We start from the raw sequence: 26,896 nt of genomic DNA, 5'->3' as shown, positions 1-26,896 counted from the left end.
AGAGGAAAGGCCATCTTTTCTTCTCCACATGTAACTTTTCTCTACTTTCTCACTCTGGGAGCTGGATCACTCCAGAAGTCCTCTTCCTGGGCTTTCTGTCCCCCTTCCCTGTGGAAAGAGCAAGTTTGGCCAGCAGGAAGGACTGGAGGACCCCCTTCCACTATGGTGCCTCTTGATTTGTCAAGCGCTATCTCCCCACCTGGTCCACAGTCCCAGATCCTGCTGAGTAGGCCTAATCAAACCAATTCAGAGGTGCTATCTCTGACTTGATCACTGGAAGGCGTGTCATAGGGGAGGGAGTGGATCTGTGTACTCCCTGACATGGGCAAAGAGAAAGAGGAGCACCTGCAGGAGAACTCTATGGTGGAGAATGCGCTAATCGTACCTTGAAAACGGTTGTGTGGCCAGACAGCCATGGGGAAGATGGCAAGTGGAGTCAGTCTTCTGAGAGTGGGTCCTGATAACTGTTTCTTTCTATTAATATATTAGGATATGTTAGTGGTGAGGGAGTTTGAGTCTAGTCTATTGAAATCAGGAAAAAATAAAGAGCCATTATAAATATTTCAAAGTGTATTCTGTGATCAAGCTCTATGCAGAGATGGACTATTTCCCAAAGATTAACTTTTCCCGTCTCTAGGTATAATAAGAAAATAAAAAGGGAGGGAGGGAGGAAGAGTCGGAAGGAGGGAGGAAATCTTTGAGAAAAACTATTAATTAGGATTGAGGAGATCTACTAAGTCTCTGCCTAGGGCTCGTTGTATTTCCAAGGTTGGCCACAAAAATACCTCCCATCCCACAAGCTCTTCTGCAAACAAGTGAAATCTAACCCCCTTTTCCCTTGAATTGGGTCCATCATGAGAGCAAAATGCCACCTTCTGCTGAAGGAGAGAAATAATAATAATAATATATATTTCTATAGTGAACAAGAGGATTATTTGACACCAAACCAGACCACACTCACTGGACCTAGGGATCAGTTTACAAAAATGGATCTTTGACACAATCAAATTGGCAAAGATGCTCAAGAGTCAGTGGGAACAAGAGTGAGCTAGGAGACAGCAAACATGTAAGCAAGGAGAAGAAGCCCTCGGGGACCAGGGAGGCTGGAGGAGCCGCCGACCGAAAGTAGAGACCCGACCAGATTGGGGACTTGCTGAGAAAGGCTCTTTGTTCCTGGACAAGGTTGCATCAACACAGTCAGAATAGATATCAGTGGCTGGGACCTTCAAGCAGCTGACAGTGACCTTGGCTGGAGGATGGATGGTGCAGGGTGCTGGAGACACCACATAGAGCCGAGTGGAAATAGTTTCACAGGGTTACTGCAGGGCACGTTTTCCTGGCCGTTTCTCTTGGGTCTATTTCTTGGTCTTTCCTTACCCTGTTCTGAATCAAAAGGCCTGACCTCTGCCTGTTGCTTTTCCAAGACTGGAGGATGGGAAGCACTGACAGGTGAGTGGAGGGTGAGGAGAAGGAGAGAGAGAGACAGGAATGTCTTCCCCTTCCTCTTTGCAGCTGCTCAGCATCTCTGGTCCACTACGGTGCCAGCCTCTAGCCCGTGACAATGCCCTGAGCTCCGAACTCCCTCCCCTCTTCCCTCTGCCTTGTGGCAATGCCAGCGTCCAGTCTCTGGATTCCTCGCTGCCCCCCAGCTGGCCTCTAGGCTCTCCCATCCTCGTGTAATCAATCCCCACATCAAAGCCCTTCTGTTTCAAATTCCCCAGTGGTTCCTGTTTTCTAGTTGGATCCTGACTCCTACACTGGTCTCAGGAGCTGGTCAGCTCTGATTCGGGTTGAGAGCTGCTAAGAACCAGCTGGGGAACACCTTGCTGGAAGAGATTTGTTGGCAAGCACCTGGTGTTCAGGACAGCTAGGTGTGTGCCTGCCTCTCCAGAACCACATCAGCTGTTGCCTTTAGGAGGGACTTTAAGAGAGGAATTGAGTGAGGAAGAGGGGCTAGCTAAAAACTTCACCGCACCAAGGATACCAGCAGCGGGAGAAAACTTAAGTCAACTCCGTTTAGAAAGAACCAAGGTGCTCTGATGGAGGCTCATGAATTACTGAATTACCATGGCATCCTTGGGCCTCATCTGTTTGTATCTTGAGTCTGGTTTCAGACAGAACAGAGAATAATGTTGAGTGCCTCTAATTTAATATTCTGATAATATTTCCACCACATCAAATTCCCACTAGGACAAATGTATACAAATGAATCATTATAATTTCCCCCTCTTACCCCAGCCAAGTCACTTGGGCCTCTGCTAAGAAATGATGATAAAAGTGATGAAAACAAAACAAAGCATACATTATAATGTCATTTAAAAAAGAAAAGATTTCCAGGAGATCCTTTGTTGTACTGGAAGAGCACAAGCTGCATTTTTAAATGACTTTTTTTGTTTTCCCTTTTGGATAATCACAGAGAATAAGGCAACCAGAATACTGCTTGGCTGCTGCTGAGGTCATCATTGAGCTCCTGCTGACACGCTGAGCCGGTCAGAGAGCCCAGGACCTCAGAGGAGGTAAGTATAGCCCTGGAGACACGACAGAAGGCATCATTCAGAGGATGGAAGTGTTACGTTTGGCTCTGGTTGTACAGGACCCGGTCACCATGCTGGGGATGAGGACAGAGCATCCGTGCATCACGGGCCACCGTGGACTGCAGTGGGAGAGAGAAAGGCCATGTGGGACTGTGTCCTTGGGGGATATGATTTTTCATGCTGTGTAATGAACCTGCAACAGGGAAGGGCATTTCATTGTGGGTTTTACTGCACTAGGCAATTCTGACAGGTATATGGATACTTATTCCAACTTGCAGTCATAAGATGAAGACAGTAGTTGGGAAGCTGCCTGGCTTGCAGTGATGTATTTGGAGAGAGGGCGTAACATCCAAAGTTCAGAGAACAACAGAGTACAATCATGAAGTCCTAGGGTCATTTGCTTATGTCTTCTACTCCCTTCACTAGAAACAGGGCTGCAACCAAATATCACAGGGCAGTTTAAAAACATGAATCTCTAGTTGGCAGTCCCAGCGGGGACCCCCCCTTCAAGCCACGCCAGCAAGGTGTCAGATGCGTGCATACATTGACCTCTTGGCCAGTACCTCTTCGAGGAGCTTCAATCAATGTCTCATGTAACAGGCCAACCTGCTGAGCCCTGTGCAAATTCCTGACTCACAAAATCATGAAATATAACAAAATGGTTGTTATTCAAAGGCACTAAATTTGGGGGCAACTTGTTTTGCAGCAATAGCTAACTAGAATATACTCCTACCTAGACAAGTTTCTAATCTAGTCCCAGATGTATCTTAGTAAGTACTGTTTGCCACTTAGTAGTGCTTCGGTGTCAAACAGTCATCAGCATCTTTAATGACTGCCTGGTGCAAGCCCCAGTGATGTGCAGGATATGAAGCACAGGCGCCTGTTTCTGACCTACAGGATCTGATAAAATAATAATTATGGGATATCATTTATCGAGTGATTGCTATGAATTAGGCTAATAATTCTCAAAGTCGGTACTGAAAGATCAGTGTCCGCATCATCTTGGAATTGCTTAGAAATGTAAATCCTCAGGTCCTACCCCAGACTTATTGAACCAGAAACTCTGGGAGTGGGCCCAGCAATAGGTAGTTTAGTAAACCCGCCAGGTGATTCCAGGGCACGTGACAGTCTGAGAGTCACCTGAAGTACACACTTGACTTACTTGACCTCATTGAATCCTCACCGAACCCTGGGTTTCTCACTCTTGCCAGGACTGACGTTTGGGGCAAGAGAATTCTTGCTGTGGTTGACCTGTGCATTGTAGGATGTTTGATGTTTGACAGCATCCAGGCCCCTACCCACTAAGGCCAGTAACGCCTCTCTCCCCAGTTGTGATAACTAAAAATGTCACTAGACACTGCCATATGTCCTCTGGGAGTCAGAAATCGCCTCCACATGAGAACCATGACTTTAACCCTATGAGGTAGTGTTTGAAAATAGACCCAGAATTGATTTTGAATGGGTATGGTAAGACAGGTAGACATGGAAATGGCTGTCACAAAGAAAGAAGTTTTTATTCAGAGTTCCCTAGAAACAGGAGGTGGTGTGCTACATCATGGGGAGGCCACAAAGCAGAGTACCAGGGTCAGTAAGGAGGCAGAGGGAGCAGGGGAAATAGAGGTTAAGAGCCTTTATTTTGGCTTCTGTGCAAAGGAAAAGGTGAGGCATGGTAAGTGGGGATAGGACTAGCTGGTTTGGATCATTTTAGTGGGCTCTGGGGCCAAAGGACTGTTCCTAGTTGCTCTGGGGAGATTAGGGCATGGGCTAATGGTCAGAATATGAGACCCCAATAAAAGAGGTGGTTAGGGGTACGGGCTTTGGATTGGTTGGCTCACACATGAGAAGGATGCTTGCAGGCTAGTCCCTTGCCAACTCTAGGAATTGACTAGCCCTGAGAGGGGGCAGTCTCCTGGAAGTCAGCAAGGCCCCCGATGTCAAGGCATCAGCATACGAAGGAGTGCTTGATACAGGCAGGCACAGTTGCCCTATTTTATAGATAGCAAAGCCGAAGTGCACAGAGGTAACCTGTCATAAGTCATCTCTTCCCCAAGGGGAGGACCCATGTTGAAACTTAGGTCTATGTACCCCTCCAACCGTGCTGTTACCTGTGTGCTATACTGCTGTTCATCTAGCTGGTTGAGCACACGTGTGAGCATCTATAACTATATAAAAAGATACCTGACACAGCAGAGGAGGATGTTGAAAAATTTCTACATGAAATAATTACACGAAGCAATGAGGAGAAGAGATGGCCTATAGCGGTCAAAAAGGCTTTGTAGAAAATATGTCATTCAGACTGCTAGTACCATTATGCTTGCTGGAGGGTCTTGAAAGTTGGAGAAAACGAAGCTAGGCAAAACTGTGGAGAAAGAATATTCTGAAAAGATGGGAAATGATGTGATCACAGGCTCAAAGGCTCCTAGGAGTGTGCAAGGTCTGATGAAAACACCAAGTGTTAATAGGCTGCTTTGGTTACTTGAAAGTAGATTAGAAGGAAAAAGAAGAAAAGGGGGCTGCAGCTGGATGCCACCCACTTTAATAAGCTAAATCCATCAGAAGCAGTGCACGGAAGCACAAAATATTCAACATGATGAACTAAATATCGACACACACAAAAAAATCCCCATTGAAAAGCAGTACCATAATTCCAATGCCTGGGCTCCATGAAATTTAGAGTAAGAATCAAGCTGGAAATTTCTACTTTGACATGTTGCAAAATCTTCAGCTGGGCTGGGAATGGGTGACCAACAGGGACTGCACAAAGAAAGCCCTTTCCACTGAGACTAAACGAGCGTCAAAGGCCTTGGGAAGGGGAGCGGACCGCCATTCATTTACTTAGAGGTTTCTGAGAGCTGATGCTGCGCCAGGCACTGTGCTGGACGACAGATCATTAGTCACATTAATAAAACAGGATCTCTGCTGTTGAGGGACGAACAAAGTAGGGAGCTCACCCGGGCAGAGCAGAGGAGACTTCTGTCCAGCCGGGCGGTGGAGAGGTACAGAACGAATGGGCACCTGTCCAGGTGGTGAAATCCCAAGAGGAACCTGCAAAGATCAAGGTCCCTCCCTGGAGGCAGGGGTGCCCTCCGTCATCGCTCTCACGCCGCCGGGCGAGTGTCATAGTGCACACCATTGCTGGGGCCACCCCCCAGGGGTACTGATTCCCTGGGTGACAAAGGGAATGCTACCCTCAGTCCTTGACAACTCCATCAATACCTTCGTTTCCAATTGACATTTCCGCAGAAGGCCTTAGCAAGAATTTAGCCAGAATGCAAGCTCCAGCTGGGCCGAGATATTTGCCTATTTTGCTCATTGCCATATCCAGAGTGCTTGGCCCACGTTAGGGACTCAGTGAGTCTTTCTGGAATGAATGAGTGGACACATACACATGCTAGAGGTAGGGGAAGGGCAGACGTCAAGAAGAAATAACAAGAAAGGGGTACTTTTAATAAGGAGGTTGGAACGATATGAGGTCCTGACTTGATTTTTACCAAAGTTCTGCGGTGTTTGGGGAGAAGCAAAACCCTCTGGTCTTGCTCTGCTGAACTAGAATTATGAGTTGAATGGCTGCTCTTAAATAGGCATCCTAAGAAATGGTGTGGTCATGACAAAATAACCATTAAGTGCCTTTCAAATCCTCCAAAGGCTCCTGTCTGTGACTATTTCTAACCCGCAGGCTGGGCCACAAGAATTCTCTGACAGGGCTCTGCGTCTCCTCGCTCACACACATCTACCAACTCACTGTGGACTCAGGCCCCAGGAACAGCCCAGGCGCCCTGCCGTCACGCCTCCTTCCTAAGGCCGGTGCACCGGCTGGAAAGCACAGACCTTGGAAACGGTGGAGGAGAAAAATCAGGGCATCCCAGCAAGTTAAGCAAACACCTAATCAAGTGTCTGGACACAAGGACTGTGTTGCCAGATTTTTATAAAATTATTTTCAATGGGAAAAGCGGTCTTGCTCCAGATGTAGCAAACATTAGGTCTTCAATGCCCCCTACCCCCACCCCACCTCCGGCCCAAGTCCTTAAGTACTTTTCAAAATTCTCAGTTCAGATTTTGACTTTAATTCGCTCCTTCTACTTACATACCTTCTTGGGAAAAATTTTTTTTCCTTGTATACCTTTTCTCCTTTCTTGTCTCACTAATCAATGTCTGTATTTGGCCGAGATCTCCTTTAACTTGGGCCCAACAATGGGTGGGCCTCCAGAGGCGGGCAGAAAGGGAGCAGGTCTCTTTAACAGAACCAAGCAGATCACAAAATGTCTGTCAAAAGAACACTGTCTGCCTCAAGCTTCCCACTCTGATGGGCTCAGTGCCGAGCTCTGATTTGCTCTAGTTAAAAAAAAAAAAAAAAAAAAAAAAAATCCCCTAATTTTACTGTCAAGATTTTGAGAAGCATTCTCATGGTTTTAAAGAGATTATTGCATAATTTGTTCATGTTTAAAGAATTATATTGTTAAATAAATTTAGCTCTCCAGATTCTAAATGACAAAAACAAGTGAAGTTACATCATTTGAATTATGAAGTGATAATGTCTTCCAATTCTGCCCCAATCAAAAGTGTAACAGTTTAAAGCTTATAATAATCATGTTCAAACATATTCAGATTATAATTACTTTTCTTCTGATAATGATAGCCCGTCTGATTGGATGATTACCTATTTGACTTTGATAAGTCTCAGAGGTCAAAAAAGGGATAATTGCAGACATCTGTTTTCTATGGAAAATATAATCTCAGAAAATAGTGTTTAAAGTGACATCTGCAAATATGTGTTTTAGAAAGAAACTCGTTGCACATTTAAAATCACAGGGAAAAGAAGCAATTCCTAAGCTACTATGTATCACACTGTCTATGTAAATAGATGAACAAGTTTAACTTACTAGTATTCATGTATGCATAAGTAATTACAAGCAGGCATGATTATATTTTGTGCAGGTAAAATTAAGAGATGGAAATAGACTATGAGAAAGGAATTTGAAAGGGCCTATGATGTGGGATGACACAGAAGCTTTCTCTCTCTAGTTTAATCCTGTCCAGATACATAAAGGAGTAACCATTTTCCTGGTGGTCTTTAATGTGCAACTGGAAGATTTTGTCCCCTGGCTCCCTCTTTGTAGACAGCCTCCCCCACTTACCAGATGGCTCTTAGTGTGCGGAAAGGTTTGTTCGTGGCCGCCATGAATCTCTCCGTAGGGGAGACCCCAGTTTCTCCTTCTGCAGGTGCATCACCTTTCCGACCCTTAGGGAGATGCCAAGAGCTTCTCCCTCCCTCCAGCCAACAGCTGCATTTTGCAATGAAAAGGGAAAACTTTATTTGATATTCCTTCCCACACATGCTAAGACTCCCTTGGTTTTTAATCAGGAACTCCGAATCTTTTCTAATTTGTGGAAGGCCTGGGTGATCACTTTTGCCAGGCTAAGCTTCTTAAAACAAAACTTTCACCATAGCGCTTCCCTTCCCAGAAGCCTTCCCTGGCTCCCCAGTGTCTATAGAAGGAATTCCAAACTTCTCAGCAATTTACAAACCTTTAGCACCTGACCTTATCCTGTTTTCTCAACCTTATCTTCTTTGTGAGATTCTTTGGTTAAGTCCATCTGACACCACGTGTTAATTAAACTTTCTTGACTCTAGTCTAAATTTCCACCTCTGTATTATCATCTCTGCCTATTAATCTTTTGGTGGTGGTGGTGGTGGTGGTGGTGTAGTTTTTGCACCTCAAGTGTACAGAACTAGATAAACCACAAACTTTGGTTCATAACATACTAGTACGATGGGTCTGTGCAAGAGCCCCTTCTGTCTTTACTCACCTATATTAAAATTTTCTCAAGGTTGCCTTAAATCCTATCTTTTCAGTAAGGTCTTCCTCTATACACATAGGAATGATCACTCTGTCAAGAGAATCTTTCTCTCCTCTGAACAATTATAGCATCTATTACCTAGAGTCTAGAAGCTATTTGCATACCACACGCAGCACATGCAACCACTGTTGTCTGGGCACATCTGCAGCTGGAGTGAGCTGTGTCCTGCTATGTGGTATGTGATCAGGAGTTTGCCAGAGCCCTATAATACACAGCACTCACCAAGTTGTATTTTATCTGTCTTCTCCGCAAAAGAGTTAGCTCCTTGACACCGGACTCAGCTTCTCATTCATCTGGGCACCCCAAGTGCCAACCATAGTGCCTGACAAGTTCTGTTTAGGAAGCAGTCATTGAGTGTTTTAGGAAAATGACATCATAAACTCCTAGGAAGCAAAAATAAATAAATAAATATAAATAAATAAATAAATAAATAAATAAATAAATAAATAAATAAAATCAATAAACTCCTAGGAAGCAATGAAGGGGCCACAGAACTTCAGGGAAGGGAAGGACCTCCTGACTCCTGTTCCTTCTGATCTCACCGTGCCCAGTGGGGAGAGTACTGGGCAGATGTAAGCATTCAGTGAATACCCAGTGATTGATTGATGCTTAAACTTCAGAAAATTAATGAACCCTATCTATTAGGGAGGGTGGACAACTTATCTCAGTTTCCCCCTAACTGTCCTGGTTTTAAAACAAAAAGTTCCATGTCTGGGAATCCCTCTTGCACCCCGAGCAAACCAGGACAGTTGGGCAGTCCAGTTAGAGTCACACACATACCAACAACATAAATGCTAGTAATTATTCTCTCTCCTGGTTGAAGTCTTTTGAGGACCACTTTTGCAAACTCCACTTGAATTTCTGTATATTTGAAAGTGACTTTTAAAAAAATTTCCTGAAGATTAAGTCTAAAATTCAGGCTTTAGGGAAACAGACTACAGGAGACTCAATGATAGAGAACAAACCGAGGGTTGATGGGACGAGGTCGCGGGGAGGATGGGTTCAATGGGTGATAGGGATTGAGGAGGGCACCCGTTGTGATGAGCACTGGGTGTTGTATGTAAGTGATGAATCATGGAATTTTATCACAGAATTCTGTTCCTGAAACCAATCTTGCACTAGATGTTAACGAACTAGAATTTAAATAAAAATAAAAAATAAAATAAAATTCAGGCTCTTCAGAATTTAACATTTAAATGTATTGTTATTTCTCTACTGTATTGTTATTCTCCTACTCAAAATGAGTATGATTTTATTTTTTTAAAGACTTTATTTATTTTTAAAGATTTTATTTATTTCTTCATGAGAGACAGAGAGAGAGAGAGAGAGAGAGAGAGGCAGAGACATAGGCAGAGGGAGAAGCAGGCTCCATGCAGGGAGCCTAACAGAGGACTCGATTCCGGGTCTCCAGGACACCCTGGGCTGAAGGCAGACGCTTAACCACTGAGCCACCCAGGCTGCCCATTAAAGTCTTTATTTATTTGAAAGACAGAAGAGGGAATCCCTGGGTGGCTCAGCGGTTTAGCCCCTGCCTTCTGCCCAGGGCTTGATCCTGGAGTCCCGGGATCAAGTCCCACAGCAGGCTCCCTCCCTGCATGTGTCTCTCATGAATAAATAAAATCTTTAAAAAAAAAAAAAAAGAATATTGAAAGACAGAAGAGAGAGAGAGCAGGAGCACAAGAGAGCACAAGCAGTGGAGAAGAAGCAGGCTGCCTGCCCATCAAACAGGGAGCCTGATGAGAGACTCCATCCCCGGATCTGGGATCATGAGTTGAAGGCAGCCGCTTTAGGGACTGAACCACCCACATGCCCCAAATGAGTAAGATTTTTAAGGTAAACTGGGAAATTTCATTTCTGAGAGTGGGGGTTCTCTGTTGAAAGCAAAAAGAGGGGCACCCGGGTGGCTCAGATGGTTAAGTGTCTGCCGTCCGCTCAGGTCATGATCCAGAAGTCCTAGGACCCAGAGCCTCACTGGGCTCCTTGCTCAGCGCTCAGCCGGGGCGTCTGCTTCTCCCTCTCCCTCTGCCTCTCCCCCTGCTTGTGTGTGTGTGTGTGTGTGTGTGTGTGTGTGTGTGTGCTCTCCCTCTCATGTGAATATTTAAAAAAAAATCTTTAAAAGAGTGAGAGCATAAAGAGACAGGGCTCAACAGAGATTCGAGTCTATGACTTTTTGGCTAAGCAAGAATCAGGTGAGCCAGGCACATTCCGGCGGAGGCCACACCCCCCTAGAGTGCAGCAGGGGCACTGCTGGGAGTCCACCAGTCCCGATTGTCTAAGACCAGCCTCCTTAGATCCTCTCGGAAATCTTTTATTAAATCTCTACGAATTTTCATATTCTCCACACCGTTCCATATTTATTCCATTCCACATCCATGGTTATTGAGGGAATATTTACTTGCTATTGAAGGAAGTCATGTGGGATGTATAGTCAATAATTTCATCAAGGAATAACTTATCTTTGTGCTTTTGGTGGAAAAAGGAGGGAAATAGTTTCACTCCAAGTAGCTTATGAGCTTTTGAAGAATATTTATGAAGGGATGTTTTTAGACAAAGAGATTATTATTTTCCCATTTTAGTAGAAAAGCAGAATAAAAACAAAGCCTGAAACAAAACAAAACAGTAGAGACATAACCAGAGACTGTGATGGCCATGGATTTCTGTATTAGCCACTTAAATACAACCAACGCCACAGAGGACACATGCTTGTTTCTACGGAAACAGTCAGATGAGAATTATCCTGGATGTAACTTACATGATTAAAGATTTGCTGGCTAAGGAGAGGGAAAAGGTAAAACAAATTTAAAAAATTAAAAAAAAAAACCCACCTTTTTGTTTTTGTCGAAAGTGACAAAACATTTAGCAAAAGCAAACTTTTGCAATAGTGGATTTTGAACTTCGACACACAACGGACATGATTTATATAATTCTATGGTTTTATTTTTGCTTCTTTTGAAATGTCTATGTGAACTCTGGCTAGCTAAGGGTGTGATTCCCTTTTATGCCAGGAAAATTGACTTTCAAGTAAAAACCATCTTCACTCCCTGACCTAACTCTGGTCCTCATGGTCATCGTTTCTTGCCTGGGCAACCAGGCAAGTGATTTCTCTCCTGTATGCACTCCACACACCCACACCATCTGTTCTTCGCAATACAGACAGAATCAATGTTCATTTGCATATATGATCATGTCATCCTCCTTCTGCCCCCGTCCTCATTCTTAAATCCTTACTTGGGTATGAAGTACTTTGAGGTGGAAGACCAAGATCCTTAACATGGTCCTGAAGACCCTGTGGAGTTTGGCCCCATGTCCTTTCCATCTTTCATGCACTAGTCTTTCCCCATCTCTCTGTACTTCAGTAAGGCCTTCATCCAGTACAACTGCCATGTTTCCTCCGACCACAGGGCCTTTGCACATGTTGTCTCTACCAAGAACATCCTGTCTCTTCCACTCTCCACTTAGTTAAATCCTCTTATTCCTTCAGAGTGCACGTCCCCGGGAAAGACATCCCAGCAGCCCTTACTGAGGTCAGATTTGAGAATGTTGAACACCAGAGCTAAACAAACTCACTCAACAGCCCTGTACCTAAGCAGACCATCTTGTTCCCTCCCTACAAGGAAGTGCCTTCCCTGAGGGAGGAGAGCAGAACAGGCTTCCAGGAGACAACTTGTTCCCAAGAAAGAGAGGAGGAAGAGGCTCTCTGGCACTTAACCAGCTTCTCCTTCCAAAGTCTGATTGCATTAAATCCCTCTTTCTTCCTGGGGCAAAGTAAAAGGAGGGAGGGGGCAGCCAGGAGTGTTAGGCTAATGATTCTCCTTCCTTACCTATGGGCAAGAAGGGTTTTCCCCTAACAATAAAGAACGAAAAAATATTTCTGATAATGAGTTTCTCATTTCTTCATGGGTTAAGTGAACAGGTTAAAGTAGGTTAAGCTCTGTAGCCTTTTGCTGCCCCCAAATTTGTGAAACAATTTCAACTACAATATTCACGGCTTCAAGTGTTGGTTATTTGAGTTATATGGAAGCTTCTATAGGCAGTGCTGTATCTCCTGCTTTTTAAATTTTTAAGATTTTATTTATTTATTCATGAGAGACACACAGAGAGAGGCAGAGACACAGGCAGAGGGAGAAGTGGGCTCCATGCAGGGAGCCTGACGTGGAACTTGATCCCGGGATCCGGGGTCATACCCTGGGCCGAAGGCAGGTGCTCAATCCCCGAGCCCCCCAGATGCCCTGTCTCCTGCTTTTTAGCCCATCTTTGTCACCCTGGGTCACAGAGAACTTGCCTTTGCCTCATCAGCCCTTTGTCCAGTCAGCTAGGGCTGAGGACCAGATGGCCTTCCCCATGTCTCCAACTTAGAGCCAAGGGACTGTGAGAAGCTTCACTTGAACCCACTCCCGGCTCCCCCAATCAGCTTACTTAGGGAAGAGCACGACAAACGGGAAATGGGCAGATTGGAGGTCAAGCCCCTTGGGCAACTGGAAAGTCTCTGAGAAACTGCGGGTCTCATCTCCAACATCGTCATCCTTGTTCTATGGTGAACAGCGCGTTTTCTTGTCTTGAGAGCTCTCTAAAATGTATCCCTTGCAAATGGTAAGGAAATTGAGTGTCCTATATACATATAAATAGCATCCTTAATCATCATCAACCCAATGCACTGTGCCCTCCTTATGATGCTGCAGGAAAGCAACCAGGGCATTCCCATGGCCTTTACGGGGATTTTCCTTGATTCTGTAAAGCCTCGAGTAATACTGAAGCTCTATCATAACACCGAACTACTTTTGCATTCATTCTGGTCTTCGGTTTGAACACTATAATATTAGTTGTTTAAATTTTCATAGATTCCAAGGTTCAGAAGAGTTCTGGGGGAGTCATTTAAACTCATCCCCCTCTGGGTCTCTAGGTAGAGCTGCAACATTGCCTAACAAAGACAAATGGTTTTCTATCTGATGTGGAAAGGTCTCCAGGGGAAGAATCCATAACCAACCACAGGCATCACAGATTACTAACATGAGTGTGCCCTCACTTTAAGAAAACCTGATGGTGGGATCCCTGGGTGGTGCAGCGGTTTGGCGCCTGCCTTTGGCCCAGGGCGCGATCCTGGAGACCCGGGATCGAATCCCACATGGGGCTCCCGGTGCATGGAGCCTGCTTCTCTCTCTGCCTGTGTCTCTGCCTCTCTCCTCTCTCTCTCTCTCTGTGTGACTATCATAAATAAATTAAAAAAAAAAAAAGAAAAAAAAAACCTGATGGACATGTGAAACCTAAGTGGTAGGATAATTTATTGAGATGTTAATCTGTGCTTTGTTCCTTATAATTCGCCTTTCCTGCCCTGCCTCCCTACCTCTCTGGGAGGTGAGAGAATTGACTTGTGCCGTGTCTCTACTGCTTTAGTAGACAGAAGCATGGAGGGATGGGGTTCACCTGCCCATGTGCTACGCCTACAGTCAGAGTCCAACCTCTCAAGGGTTGGTGGAGAGAGGCATGCTCCCTTGAGAGAGTGGCACTGCCCAAGGAGACAGAGGCAAGTAGCTCTAAGTTCTTAGAGAATGGTTTTTACCTCACTGACCTCTGATCACCTGTAAAATGAGAGGGTGATTTAATGACTCCACTCTTGAGTCTGTGGGATGATCAGTCTGTCAGGCTGTGATGCCCCAGGACCACAGTGATGCATCTGTTTATAAAGCCTTTTGGGGTAGGGTCACCAGCTGGTAAGTGAAAAAGTATAAGCAATATTTGAGATTACACTTATCCTTAAAAATTATCTAAAATTCACATTTAATCGGGCATCCTATGTTTGACCTGGTGACCCTATTTGGGGGCACCTGCGTTTTGGGAGATGGGAGGCTGCAGACAGAAGAAGCCGACACCTGTTCGTGCCTACCAGACCGCACCCAGTGTTCAGGAAGCAGGTGTGTGTGTTTCCTTGCCCTGTGAGTATGCCCGTTTTATTTTTAAGTTTAGAAATGTACATTTTGAATGAGATCTATCCTGGGATGGTTTTCTTCAAAACCTTCAAAATCAATACTTAACAGGAAAAATATAAATGGGATCTGCCCGTTTAGTGAAAGCCCAAATTTCTAAGCTTAATAGAAATTAGAAACGAGACCAAAGAATCCTAAAGCAAGGAGAAGCCAACGGCTTAAATGATCAAAATGAGGGAATATCTTCCACATTACCTTTCCCAGGGAGGACATGACAGGTGTTATCAGTAGGAGCTGTATTTTTCCGCTGCCCTCAAAATCTCTATGAAACAGGGAAGCAAATGGAGTCAAGGTTCCCATTGCCTTTTCTACAGCACTATAAGCTTTTTAAAAAATGTGCCTTTGAACTTTCTATTCTTTATTTTGGAATTGCATTTAATATCATTCTATGATTTAAGGAAATCATCTGTGAATCGAGCCAACCTTGATGGCACAGGATGGGCTGCCTGTGATTTCTTGACACAAAACAGGTCAGGATCTAAAACTGAATGTGGAAAGAAACACGATTTATATTTCATCCAATTAGTGCATCCATGACCTTCGTGTGAAAGGAACGTGGCCTTGGGTAAAAGGACTCTCTCATTGATTTATCCCATTTTTAATCAAAGAAAGGTATACCAACACACACAGGATGCCCGTAACTCAGAGTTCTCAAGACTCAACGCTGTCTTGAAAATTCGCAGGAAATTTAGCATCGAACATATCCTCCCCCATCACAAGGAGATCACTCTGTTAGTGAGGAGGTCTGGGCACAGAATTAGAAGTCTACGTCCAGCTTTAATAATTTAGTGGAATCTGAAGCTTTGTGAGTGAGAATGACTGCCCCCTAATGCCTTCGGTGCCACTACGTTGAATTGAGATTAACATAAGTATGATGTGCAGGAAACAGTTACCCTTTAAAGGGTGTGTGTGCGTGTGTGCGTGAGATGGACAGACAGTGAGACAGAGAATCTGAGAGACCACATGAAAGCAACTCATTTACCAACGTTCGATTTTCCTCAATATCAATCTGATCTCTCTTTTCATACTTTACAATCTAGAAATAGGTTTGCTTTGAGTCACAGGAAGCACCAAAAAAACTCCACCTATTACTCCGATTTTGTTTTATCAAGAGATTTTGCTGTACTTGTGCTCGTTGGAAGGGCACGCGGAAAGCATCTCGGGGCCACTGGGCTGGGAAATCACGGGCATGGTCTGGCTTCAGGACCCTTCTCCTAAAATGCATTTCGGGACAACTTAACACGGTCATGCATTTTCTAAGCGGCAGAACTGTCCCCGCAAAATAGACAAAAACAGCCCAACTTCAAGGAGGTAGACAACTGTTTGATTTTTAAAAGAAAATTTTAATGACGCTTACCCTTGGCAATATCCTGAGGCTAAGCAGGAGTGGAGGGTCCCGGGCAGGTTTGGTCCCCCAGGGGGAGCAGAGGCTGGGTGGAAGGTGGAGAGAACTTGGATCAGATGCGATGTTGCTTAATCAAGGTTAAGCCTCAGGCTGTTACCAAGGAGAAGAAGAGCCAGTGAATCTGACTATGTAATTGTTATTTACCTGTCTGTCTCTCTCTCTCTCTGTCTTAAAAAAAGAAAAGAAAAGAAAAGAAAAGAAACAACTGGGAAAGAAGGAAGGAAGGAAGGGACAAGCTTAGACCCTGTAGGTTATTTCTGAATAATGGAAATACTTTAAATTCTTGTTGTAATTAATCAAATCTATGTTCTTTCAGAGTAGAAAACTAAATGGATGCATCATTAATGGCTCAGTGTAAAAATACAATCATGCAAATTTAACAGAGCCTTCTATTCATTCCAACCGAAGACTAATGATAACAGTTAACATCTTGAACTTTCACTGTGTGCTACATAGACGTCGTGTCGCAAGCTCTGCGCTCATTATTTTCCTCCAACCACGGGGAAACTGAGGCTTCTAGAATCGAAGCGAACTGGCACATCTCAACGTTTATATAGGGTGCACATGGGATTGGAACCTCGGCGGTCGTACCCCAGAGCTGTGTTCATAGATGCTGTGCTAGATCCATCTCCTACGTCCCTGCAGCAGACGCATCCTTGCCACCAGGAACGGGTTTTTCTTAAGGAGCCAAAGGAGAGAAGAGCCAATTTAGATGATGGGAGGGGCACCGTGGCAGAGCACACCCGTCACAGCTAGCTCTCTGAAAGCCCCGGGTGACTGAACTGAACTAAATGGAAACAACGTCCTTATCAGATGCAGGGCACGGCTTACCGCTGTAGGGGATCGGCAGAGGGCAAGACGCGCTAGGCCCGGAGCCCGCAGGAAGGGAGCTCTTGGTCATTGCCTTCTTGCTCAGGGCTGCCAAGAGCCAGGGCACTTTGTGGGTGTCCCTAGATTTCAATATGTGTGGTTTGGCTTAGGGAGATAACAAGAGAAATCATATGGAAGTGAGGCTTTTCCACATTTCCGAACTTCAGAGGGGAAGGCAGCGTGTCCCCCGTAGTGAAGGCTGGGTAGGGAAGACTCAGTTTCCGCATCTGGGAATTAGATTCCCAGATCTAAGGACTGGGAATTAGCATCCTTATCCACGTGGTGAGGATGCTCTTCTGGGCCGTCACGAGGATCGTGCAACTGTCCCTGGCACGGAGCGGGCACTTGCTAAGTGGTTGTTATTACAGGTGCCCGGTTTTCACTGAGCGGGTGGGAGAAGCCTAAAGCAAGAAAGGAAAACACTGGAAAGGCTGAAAAAGAGACAGAGGGAAGGATGGGCCGAGGGCATCCGGCCTGAGGGCCCTGCTGTCGCCCCTCCCGCACTCTGTCCTAATGAGCCATATGCAGCTTCCGATGGATGAGATCTGGGTCTGCAAAGACAAAACGGAGCCAAAAGGCGATGTAACATGGAATTATAGACCGTTTCCCGCTAATGAGCCAGCCTGCCCGGTAAGAACGCAGCGCCGTGCGGAGCCCACATCGGGTGCGCGTGCAGTGGTGCGCCCGCCCCCTCCTAGCACACGCTCACGGGCGCGTTGAGCACACGAGCATGACGGCCAATATCACGGTTGGTTAGTTCGCAGCCCTGCGCTGGGCGCTGTGAGGCACGCGGGGGGCGGTGGCTGGGGCCCGGTTGTTAAGGACGACGACGGCGGGAGTCGCAGGCCCGAGCTCCTGGGGAAACGGCCTCTCATCAGCCAGTGATGCTCTCGAGACCTGGCCGAGTGACGGGTAGGGCCTCTGGAAGCGGGGGGAGGAGGCGCTAGCTACTCCTGCAAAGGGCTTACCGCCCACGTGGAGGGCCACACACCACACGGGCACTCTACACACACGCACACATATGCAGACCACACACACACACACCATGCATCTCACGGGCTTGCATGCACTAAATGTGTGTGTACAGATGCATACCTCACACATGCACACATACCCGACACACATACGCTTTGCCTATACCACGTACGTATACACACATCACACGTGTACCGACCACATACAGGTTGCAGACACATACACACACCACTTATTGCACACACTTGCACATACCACGTGCCACACATTACACACATGTATACACATATACCAAACACACACACATACTACACATAACACACATGGCACATATACACATATCCATCTACATCACTTACATACATACACACCAACCCACACTATACTCAAGCACATATACCACACACAGCACGTATTTGTACACGTACTATACACATAGGCTATATGCATGTGCACAAATCACCTACACCCCCCCACACTATATCACATACACCTCATGTCCATACACATGCTACTCCCATAATTATGCAACACTATATGCATATAGACATGTACAACATGCAAACACACATATACCACATACCACAATACACACCACACTCACAGCACACATGTACATACATGCACACACCAAACACCCCACACATAACACATGGATGTACCCACCCCACACACATAAAAACACATTCCCACGCAGTACACATATACCCACATATTACATATACACAACATATATATATGCCTTAAATGCACACCACACACGCAGAGAAATCCGCCCACACACATCACACATGTCCATATCACAGACATGGACACACATGCACCATCCATACCACCCATATAGTACTTAAGCATAACACATACCACATGTGTACATATACACACATCCACCTACACATAGCACACATGATACTCACATACAAGCCCCCCTCTGCATACACATACCACACATACACACACATGCCACACACCTGACCATACACCACACACACATAACACACGCCGTTACCTTTCACACATTCCATAAACACACATAGCAAGTACATACAGGATGTACCTCGCTGTGTCCCCTTGCAAGAATGTGCCTCCCTGGGGACCAGGATACTAAACCCACAGAGCTCAGATTGGCAGGGACAGGCCGCATAACTGAGGCAGTAAGTGACTGGGACCGGCAGACTCTGGATGATGAGGGATGTGACACAGTGAGGGATCCCATGGGTCCACTCTCTTATTTTCTCCACCATGAAGTGAGTCTTCTGTTGGATGCTACGTTGTTAGGGATTCTGGGACTGTGGATGAAACATGCTGCAAGCCCCTGGATGGTGTGCTGACTGAGGCTCTGTGGGCAGGAAAGACAAACTCCTGTTGAGAATGGTATCTATCCCTGTGAAGTGGAGCCGCTAATCCTTCAAAGATGGGAGATCCTTCAAAAATCCTTCCCAATGTAGAGACTGGCTACCAAATGGCCCACTGGGCTCCTTGAGGAGGGCCACGTCATGGCCTCAATATTGATCTTCGTTGCCGACATGCTGGGCATTCCAAAGGCAGTATCTAGGCCAGCCTCATTAAATGGAAGCCAGTACTGCTGTGTCCATCCATGGTCTCCGTCTCTGTCCTCGTGGCCACTCCTTGATTGTGGCCATCATGCCAGTTCCGCAACAGCCGATGACAAAGAATGCGTAACGCCACCTGGCCGAGTCATACTGTCTACTTGGTTATTCAGTACCTCTTCTGTGACAGTGCTTTTTTAGTGTGTATTAAAGTGCGATACAACAATCTTGACACTTAATGCTCCACACCCTATGTCCATCCACATGCCTCTACCCAAAGACTGCTCACCAATCTTCCAGTTCTTTCACTCCCAGGCTCTGGCTACCCCAGGAGTCTCTGTACAGTCGACCCTTGAACAACACTAGTTTGGACTGTGCAGGTCTACTTGTAGGTGGATATTTTTTTTGATACGGTACAGGACTCTTCCTTATGATTTACTTAATAACATCTTTTCTCTAGCTGACTTTATTGTAATGATACAGTATATAATACAAGATATAAAACGTATTAATCAACTGTGTGTTATTGCTAAAGCTTCTGATCAATAATAGGCTATTAGTAATTGTGTCGAGGGGGAGTCAAAAGTTACATGGGATTTTCAAATGCACTAGGGTTCAGGGCCCCTGATCCCTGCATTGTTCATAGGTCAGCTGTATATTCTCACCTCAGGTCACAAAATGGATGATCTGGGGCAATGTTCATTTCTCTCCCCATTGGGAAGCTTTTTCTCCTCCACTGTATTTCAAGGTTACTCCCCCGAATATGGCTGTAAAATATAGTCGCTGTTCATTTCTGGCTCGCATCCCATATTGAGCCATGCAAGAGACAATTCTCCATGGGACTCTTATTTCTGCATGTTTGCAAGGAGAGGCACTGACTTCCTTTTTTTCAGATCATCTTTTCCAGGATGCTTACATAGTAGATGGCCTTGGAAAACAGAGAGAGTGTCTTCCTCCAGAACGAAAAGCAGTCATGCTTATAGTCCATCATAGAAGATTTGGGTTTTGTAAGTTCAAAGTTTCTCTTCTATAATGCAACCTACTACATGTGCAGGTGTCACTTGGCGTTCTTTACTTCACTTTATAGGAATTGGAACTCGGGAAACTACTGCAAAACAAACAAACAACCCCAAACACTGATACCCTTGCTACTGTTATTGTGCTCAGTAGTAAAGTTCTTGGTCTCTGACTTTACACCTTCTGCCAGCTGCAATACAACTATGGCAGGATAACCTGTTCTTGACAAGGTGACCCATCCTAAACAAGATTGGACTTTCTCTCTCCTCCTCTAACTGCTCATATGGAACACTCCTTTGGCGACACGTGAGAGCTTGGGATAGGCACCAGTGAAACCCTGGTGGGTGACAAAGGGACGTGGGCTTCCTACTCATGCAACTTCCTTATGCTTCTGGTTCCACCCATTTCCATCTTACAACAGATTATTTCTAAGCCTATCTGACTTCACGACTTGGCAGTTCCAACAGAACCCAGATCACAATGGAGAACCTGGCATAGTCATGTGATACTCCATGGGTTAATTCTAGCTTTCCATCAGAAACATGCCCCAAATTATGCCAGGAGCTTTCCCAAAAGACATACAATTTTGCTGTAGGTAACATGGCCTTCTTCTAGAATCCCAGAGACCTGCATTTTTGTTTTCACAATGGGATTTGCCATAGATTCCATACTATATCTTTTGAAAGTACATTAACACTTTCAACACCATAGGGTCTGTTGGATCATATGGCCCACATGGCAGGGAAGCCTGGAACTTCTTTAGAACCCATTTCCACTCAAGGCTCCACTGAAAACTGGCAGTCCTCTGTGTCATCTGATATATGAACTGGAACAGTATCCCCAAGTTGGAATGTGCTATTTTAGAGGCCAAAGAGAGCTATCAGGTGCTAGGCTTTCTTTTTCTGGAATAAGGATGCAAGACATTTGTCTTTTACTTTAGCGGGGATATCCTAGACCCCTAGAGACTTCACTGCAGTAGCAGCTCCCTGATTCTACATATATCTCAATGTATGCATCTTCTCCCCAAGGCCGTCAGTATATACCAACCTCTTGCTTATCTTGCCTGATCAGCATGATGTCATCAGTATAATAGATCAATGTAATGTTCTGCAGAATGTCCAGGTTGCATGGTCCAGAGCTCCAGGGACTGTGTTGTGACAGAGGGGGGAGTAAAAAACGCCTGAGAACAAAGTTGTTTCTTAGTCACCAAATCAGAGGGTATGTACCATATACCTGAACTATGTTAGTCTGCTCTATCAATGAAATCCTGTGGCGCAGCAGCTTTATCAGGATTACTACTTGGCCAAGTTCACAATAGACAATAACCATTCTCAAGGACCCAAATTCAACACAGATATGTTGGGGACTACCACCCTATATGCTTTAAGTCTTTAAAGGGCACAAATCTCCACTCCTAGAAAATGATATTGCTTTTGATTTACCATCTTAGTTGGAGATTTGGGTAAGGACTGAGGGCAATTTCAGAGGCTTCCATTTGGCCTTCCCCTCTGGGATTGCTCATCCCCAGTATGCCAAGGATCCAATGTGCAAGTTACAGCAAAAGCCAAGTGTATTCAGTGTTACTCAGGGATATTGGTTGGATCCACAGACTACCCAGAGGACACCCTGGCTAAAAGTCAAGCTTTAGCCTGGACTTACTTTATTTCTTGGCCCTGTGAGCTCTAACTCTAACAGAGGACTGGGATAACACTTCAGGTCTCCAGGCATCAATGTCAACCCAGACCTGTATCTGATAGCCTCAAAATATTTGAGTATTTTCCTTTCTACAGTGTATGTAGGTCCCTTTTGGAAAGAACTAGGGGAATCCTCATGATATATACTTGCCATGGTGTTCGGGCCTGGTGATATGGCCACTTTTTTAGTCAATGGGATCGAGATCTGAAAATCTTCACAGGTCCAGGAAATAAAGCAAATGGTGACAACTTTTCATTGGAGTGCACTCTGCCACTGCTCCTCCATTCATGCTGTCTTCTGATTGGTGGTATCAATCAGCACCCTCATTAGCTAACCATCCTTTTGCCCCCAATCTTACATTCAACCATTTTGAACAAGCATGCTCAAAGTCTCAATTCCAGGGGTACTCCTCTGGCTCCTGCTGGTTCATGCTAGCTAAACCTCACAGCTCTTTGAGATACGGTATCTATCTTTCCTTATCAAAACCAATATATCCTCAGCTGAATTATGCTGAAATTTAATCTTTGTTTCTGGTGTAGTAGCCAGAATAAAAGATGGAAGAGTTCCTGGGGGGTGGGGGGGCACACCTAATTCCTTGCCGAGAAAAGAAGCCTCTGTATCTTTCTGAATTACAAAAATACTAGCTTTTACTCTGGCAGCACTGAGCATTAGGAGGGACCTGAGGAATCAAATTCTTAGGAATATCCACCAAGATGTCCCTGTCTCAGTTTTTAAGATCTCATGCTTTCCCGACCAGAGCCTTCATCCTACAACAGATCTGTCTGAGCTGAGCATTTACACATCACTGAGGCTTTGCAATCCTAAATCAGATTCTGTATTTGCTCCTCAATTGTGTCTGCTCTTCCACCGCATGAGATGAAAGAAAGCTTCTTTATAAACTACCAATAAAGCCCTGTGGCTACCACACTTAGCTTTTATCTGTATTTAACTGTACTCGGTTTCTTATTATTCCCCTGGAGGCCGCAGGTACAACTTAGTAGCAACCAGTAAATTCTACCGTCCGTGTAGGCCACGTTCCCCCACATATCTTTCAAATATCTTAATCATTGCACAGGCAAGGGCATTCTCCTTCACCAGGAGATGGGAAGATCCTGGGAAGACAGGATGTCGTCTTCCCAGGCAACCACACATGAAATCTTCAATAACTGAGTTGCCACCTTCTGCCAGGGAGTATCTATGTCCCACATACCACCACCCAGGAGGAGGCCCTCCTGGTCAGCCACATTGCAAGCAACTCAGTTGCAAAACCCATCTTAACAACAGCTTACTCAGACCACTCCTGGTGTCTCCTCTGTCTTTCAAGCAGCGGACACCCACATAGGATCAGATATGGAACGGACTTGTTGGAGTAAACAATTATAAAGAATAAAAGGGGAACAGTAAGCAAGAAGAGTCTTTAGACTCAATGCAGTTCTGACATCCATGAAAGAAGACAGGGAAGGAAGAGCTGAATAGGAAGAGCTATTGACCCCAGTAGGGGTTCTAAGTTAATCTTGGCCAGGTCAATGGGAAGGTCCTGAGCCAGGGTTGCTCATTAGACAATTCTGCATTTAGGAGGAATGGACTGGTTTAGTAACCCCATTATTCTCTGTCATCGATTGGGAGCAGCCTAGAAATCCAGTGGATCCCAAGGTGCAGGAGCTAGAGGCCGTCAATCAGCTAGGGCTTCCACGGCAGAACTGAATGATGTGCCTTCATGGCCGCCATTATGGGATAACCATCCTCCTGTGGGCTTGATGGGGATGGCTACCAAGAGGAGAGCAAAGCACAGACAGCCTCTGGGCACTCTTCAAAAAGTAAGGAGAAGCTATCCATGCAAGTAGGGTGAGGGTTCCTGGGAACCAGCTCCTAACTTAGCTTTCCCCATTCAATCATAACTTTCTACTCCTTTGGTCAAGCTGGGATGAAGTTAAAGACTCTTTAGGGTCCAAAATACTTAAAACAGAGGCACCTGTAACTGGAATCTACAACGCACGCTGGCAGGTGTGGTAACTACCATGGCTTCCAAAACACCACGTAAGGGTGAGGGAGGCAGTCTCAGACATACTGCACGTGTGTATTAGGCAAGGTCACACCACTTGGAATGCCCACCTCACTCCAACTTCCAGTGATTCTCTCCATTAATAAATAGGAGAATAAGGTGGCGTCCAAGGAAAGGTACTAAGGAGGGGGCGGTAACCTGCCCAAGCAGTTCTCACCTTACCTGCTATGGAAGCACTTGATGCCAACATGAAAACTAAGTGATTCACAAGCTAATATTGCTTTGGTGTGTGCATGAGCATAAAAGTTCCCTGCTTGCGTGAATGCAATTCTCCATCTAATTACCTAATTACCCAGCCCATTTCCAAGAAGGGCCCTGGGCCCTGGAGAGTTCATCTGGGTACACGATAATTGGCTGACCAACTGACTGAATTCTCCTGTTGAAAAACTTGGAGGAAATGAGTCCAAATTCTGACAGCAGGAAATTTTAGTGGCTGTGTTGTTTCTCGGGCTGGTGGAGATTATGTTAGGGGTCACCCTCATCACTAGACCCACCTCTGAGCACTGGGTTTGCAGTTCTAGTTTCATGGAATTTCAAGGTTGGAAGGCACCATACAAAGTCATCCCAGGCCAAACCCCATGACCTGAAATGTCAACAGTGCTGTCCTATAGATGTACAGAAATGGTGGTGCCATCCATACCAACTCTGGTATCACATTTGCTTCCTTTTCTGCTGATCTGGACACAGCTAGCTAGCGGGCCATGTTCTGGCTCTTACAATTATTTGCTGTCCAAGGTTTTCGGTGTCCAAATGTCTGGGCCCTGTGTCTTGAGAGCTTGCACAATGTGCACAAATGCAGTTATGATAATAAATCTGAAATCAAATTTAATACTAACTTCCCCCAGCCATCCCACACAGTCCCATCTCACCACGCAATCAGCTGGCATATGGCTTAGGAAATATCAGCCATACACCAGTAAAAACAAGGCACAGTTAGGAAGCATATCGCTGTCAAGAAACCATGCGATTAATTTCAAAGTAAAAAATAATTGGATTATCTGTGCTATGGTTTTCTTCATTAGTGCAGATAATTGGGAGATTTTAGTAGTATATTTCCTTCCTTGAAGAAAATGCTTATAATATAATGATGGGGATCCCTCCCCTTTAGGTTTCCACTGAGTGGGAGTTTGTAGGAGCCTATATCTGGTACCTCTGACTGGCAGGTAAGGAATAAAATAGTAGGAAAAAGTGACCTTAGTGGCTGGGACCATGAAAAAAAAAATCACTGAAGCTCTATCACCACCACCCCATGTGAACATGACATCTGCCACACGCTGCCACACTGGGGTTGAAGCCACACAGACTCATGCTCTCCAGAAGGAGTCAGTGGTCAGGGTTGGGCTGGCCAAGTGGGATCTGGCAATAGAGTAGCAGAATAAATCCAGGCAGGAAGGATCCTAAGGCCAAGGGCTGAGAGTCAGCACTAACAGCAGGGAGAGAAAGTTGAACCCAAGATGAGAGGCGACACTGCTCAGGCCTCCACGTTGCGCTGCCTGCTGGCTGGGCTTGGTGCAAAGTGTGGTCACAAGACCACCTACAAGGAAAAGCACCTGAAGAGCTTACAAAGATGTGGATTCCTGGGTCTCCAGCACAGACCTGTTTAACCAGTATCTCTGGGATCTGAGCCCAGGAATATGTATTAAAACAAATTTCCTGGGTGATTCTTAGACAATGCACATTTCAGACTCACCACTCTGGGCATGTGGTACAAACCCCGGCACGGGAGCTCCACCTGCCTAGGTGTGAACCCCCATCCTACTGTGGCACGCTCATTACGGGGGGCTCTTCACAGCCCCCACCGGCATCAATATTCCCCAGGATCCAATCCAAAATGGGTTTAATGAGCATGTTCTTTTTGAGAAACGCTGTTCGGGAATCCCAAACCAGCAATGGGCAATCTCTCAAGGCAGAAAGGCTGAAAATCAGCCATAATTTATTTTCTCAGAACTGGGAAGGGTGGAGTGGCTCTTCTCTTCTAGCTGGATGTGCTGAATTAGAACCATGCAAAACAAATACAGTTCCCCCGGGGCCCTGTGCATGATTTATTTCCAGATTTAATGAATGGCCACGTGCCTGGGTTAGTGGAAAATAACCCGCAGACCGGCTCATCCCTGAAAAGCCTCTCTCCGCCGATGCCACTGAAGGACGCTGACCCATTTCCACATCCTAATCTCTCAGCAAAGCAGGTGACACGGCAGGCTGACAAGGTACTCAGGATGCCTGCTTTGCCTCTGAGAACACAGTTTCTCAACATCCTATGAAATGTCTATTGATCCAAGCATGTAGCTGATGTCGACGCTGATTGTCTGAAGGGAGGCTGCTCAATATCACAAGGTCATGATGAGGGGAGAAAACAACGAATAATTCACTATCCTTGTACACAAAGGACCGGGCGTTGTTTTCTTCCTTCTTGACAGTATCTTTCTGAGGCACCGAGTGACTCTCCCTGTCACTGGCCTTGCTGGGGGATTTAGGCCTTACATTGGCTTGTATTTACCTGTTTCTCCCCTGGCTTAACTTTTCAGATTCCTGTCACAGCAAACACCTGTTTTATATGCTCTGTCCCTGCTGCAGCCTCATCACACAAAAGGCTGATTTAACTCCTCGAGAGAAAGGCATTATTTCACAGGCCCTGGCACTTTCCGGAAACCTATTTCCTACCTGCGAGGAGCACCATCTCTCTACCGAAACCGTATTTATCAATGCTTAATTGATTTAATAGGCCCCGTCTTGCAGGTGTACTGTCAGGCTTCGTGGATTCACTCGTGCGTGAGGTTCTGGGGGCTACGCAGAGGGAATGAGGCCTGGTGGCTCCAGGAGCGCTGCTCTGAGTATCTGCTGCCACTGCCCACATGGCGACAGAGATGAACCCAGAACGTGCCACTCCTCCCCGGGCAGGGCAGCCAGCGGGAGGAGCAGGGAGGTCTGCAGGAGCACACAGGTAGCTC

General features: G+C 45.6%; 1 protein-coding gene and 1 long non-coding RNA gene across 8 annotated transcripts in view; one reads left to right on the top strand and one right to left on the bottom strand.

Moving 5' to 3' along the window:
* The window catches only part of LOC140611630 (uncharacterized), a 131,635-nt gene that overhangs the window by 33,721 nt on the left and 71,018 nt on the right, over nucleotides 1-26,896 (bottom strand). For all 6 annotated transcript variants that reach the window (XR_012012726.1, XM_072788309.1, XM_072788308.1 and 3 more), the window contains exons 9-15: nucleotides 21,239-21,338; nucleotides 16,371-20,282; nucleotides 15,732-15,869; nucleotides 14,570-14,636; nucleotides 13,960-14,098; nucleotides 8,616-8,776; nucleotides 7,670-7,816 (exon numbers count right to left, since the gene is read on the bottom strand). The gene's annotated coding sequence lies outside the window, so the exon portion shown is untranslated. The remainder of the gene's footprint in view (nucleotides 1-7,669; nucleotides 7,817-8,615; nucleotides 8,777-13,959; nucleotides 14,099-14,569; nucleotides 14,637-15,731; nucleotides 15,870-16,370; nucleotides 20,283-21,238; nucleotides 21,339-26,896) is intronic.
* Nucleotides 672-6,911, top strand: LOC140611635 (uncharacterized). 2 transcript variants are annotated; one of them, XR_012012730.1, is made up of 3 exons: nucleotides 674-1,449; nucleotides 2,417-2,516; nucleotides 6,211-6,911. It is a non-coding gene; the product is annotated as an uncharacterized lncRNA (long non-coding RNA). The 2 variants fall into 2 exon arrangements; XR_012012729.1 differs by having other exon boundaries at nucleotides 672-1,449; nucleotides 2,417-6,911.

Source organism: Canis lupus, chromosome 20, assembly GCF_048164855.1.
Source record: "Canis lupus baileyi chromosome 20, mCanLup2.hap1, whole genome shotgun sequence".
Classification (NCBI taxonomy): domain Eukaryota; kingdom Metazoa; phylum Chordata; class Mammalia; order Carnivora; family Canidae; genus Canis; species Canis lupus.
The sequence above is the reverse complement of the archived record's forward strand: the minus strand, read 5'-3'. Positions and strand labels throughout refer to the sequence as shown.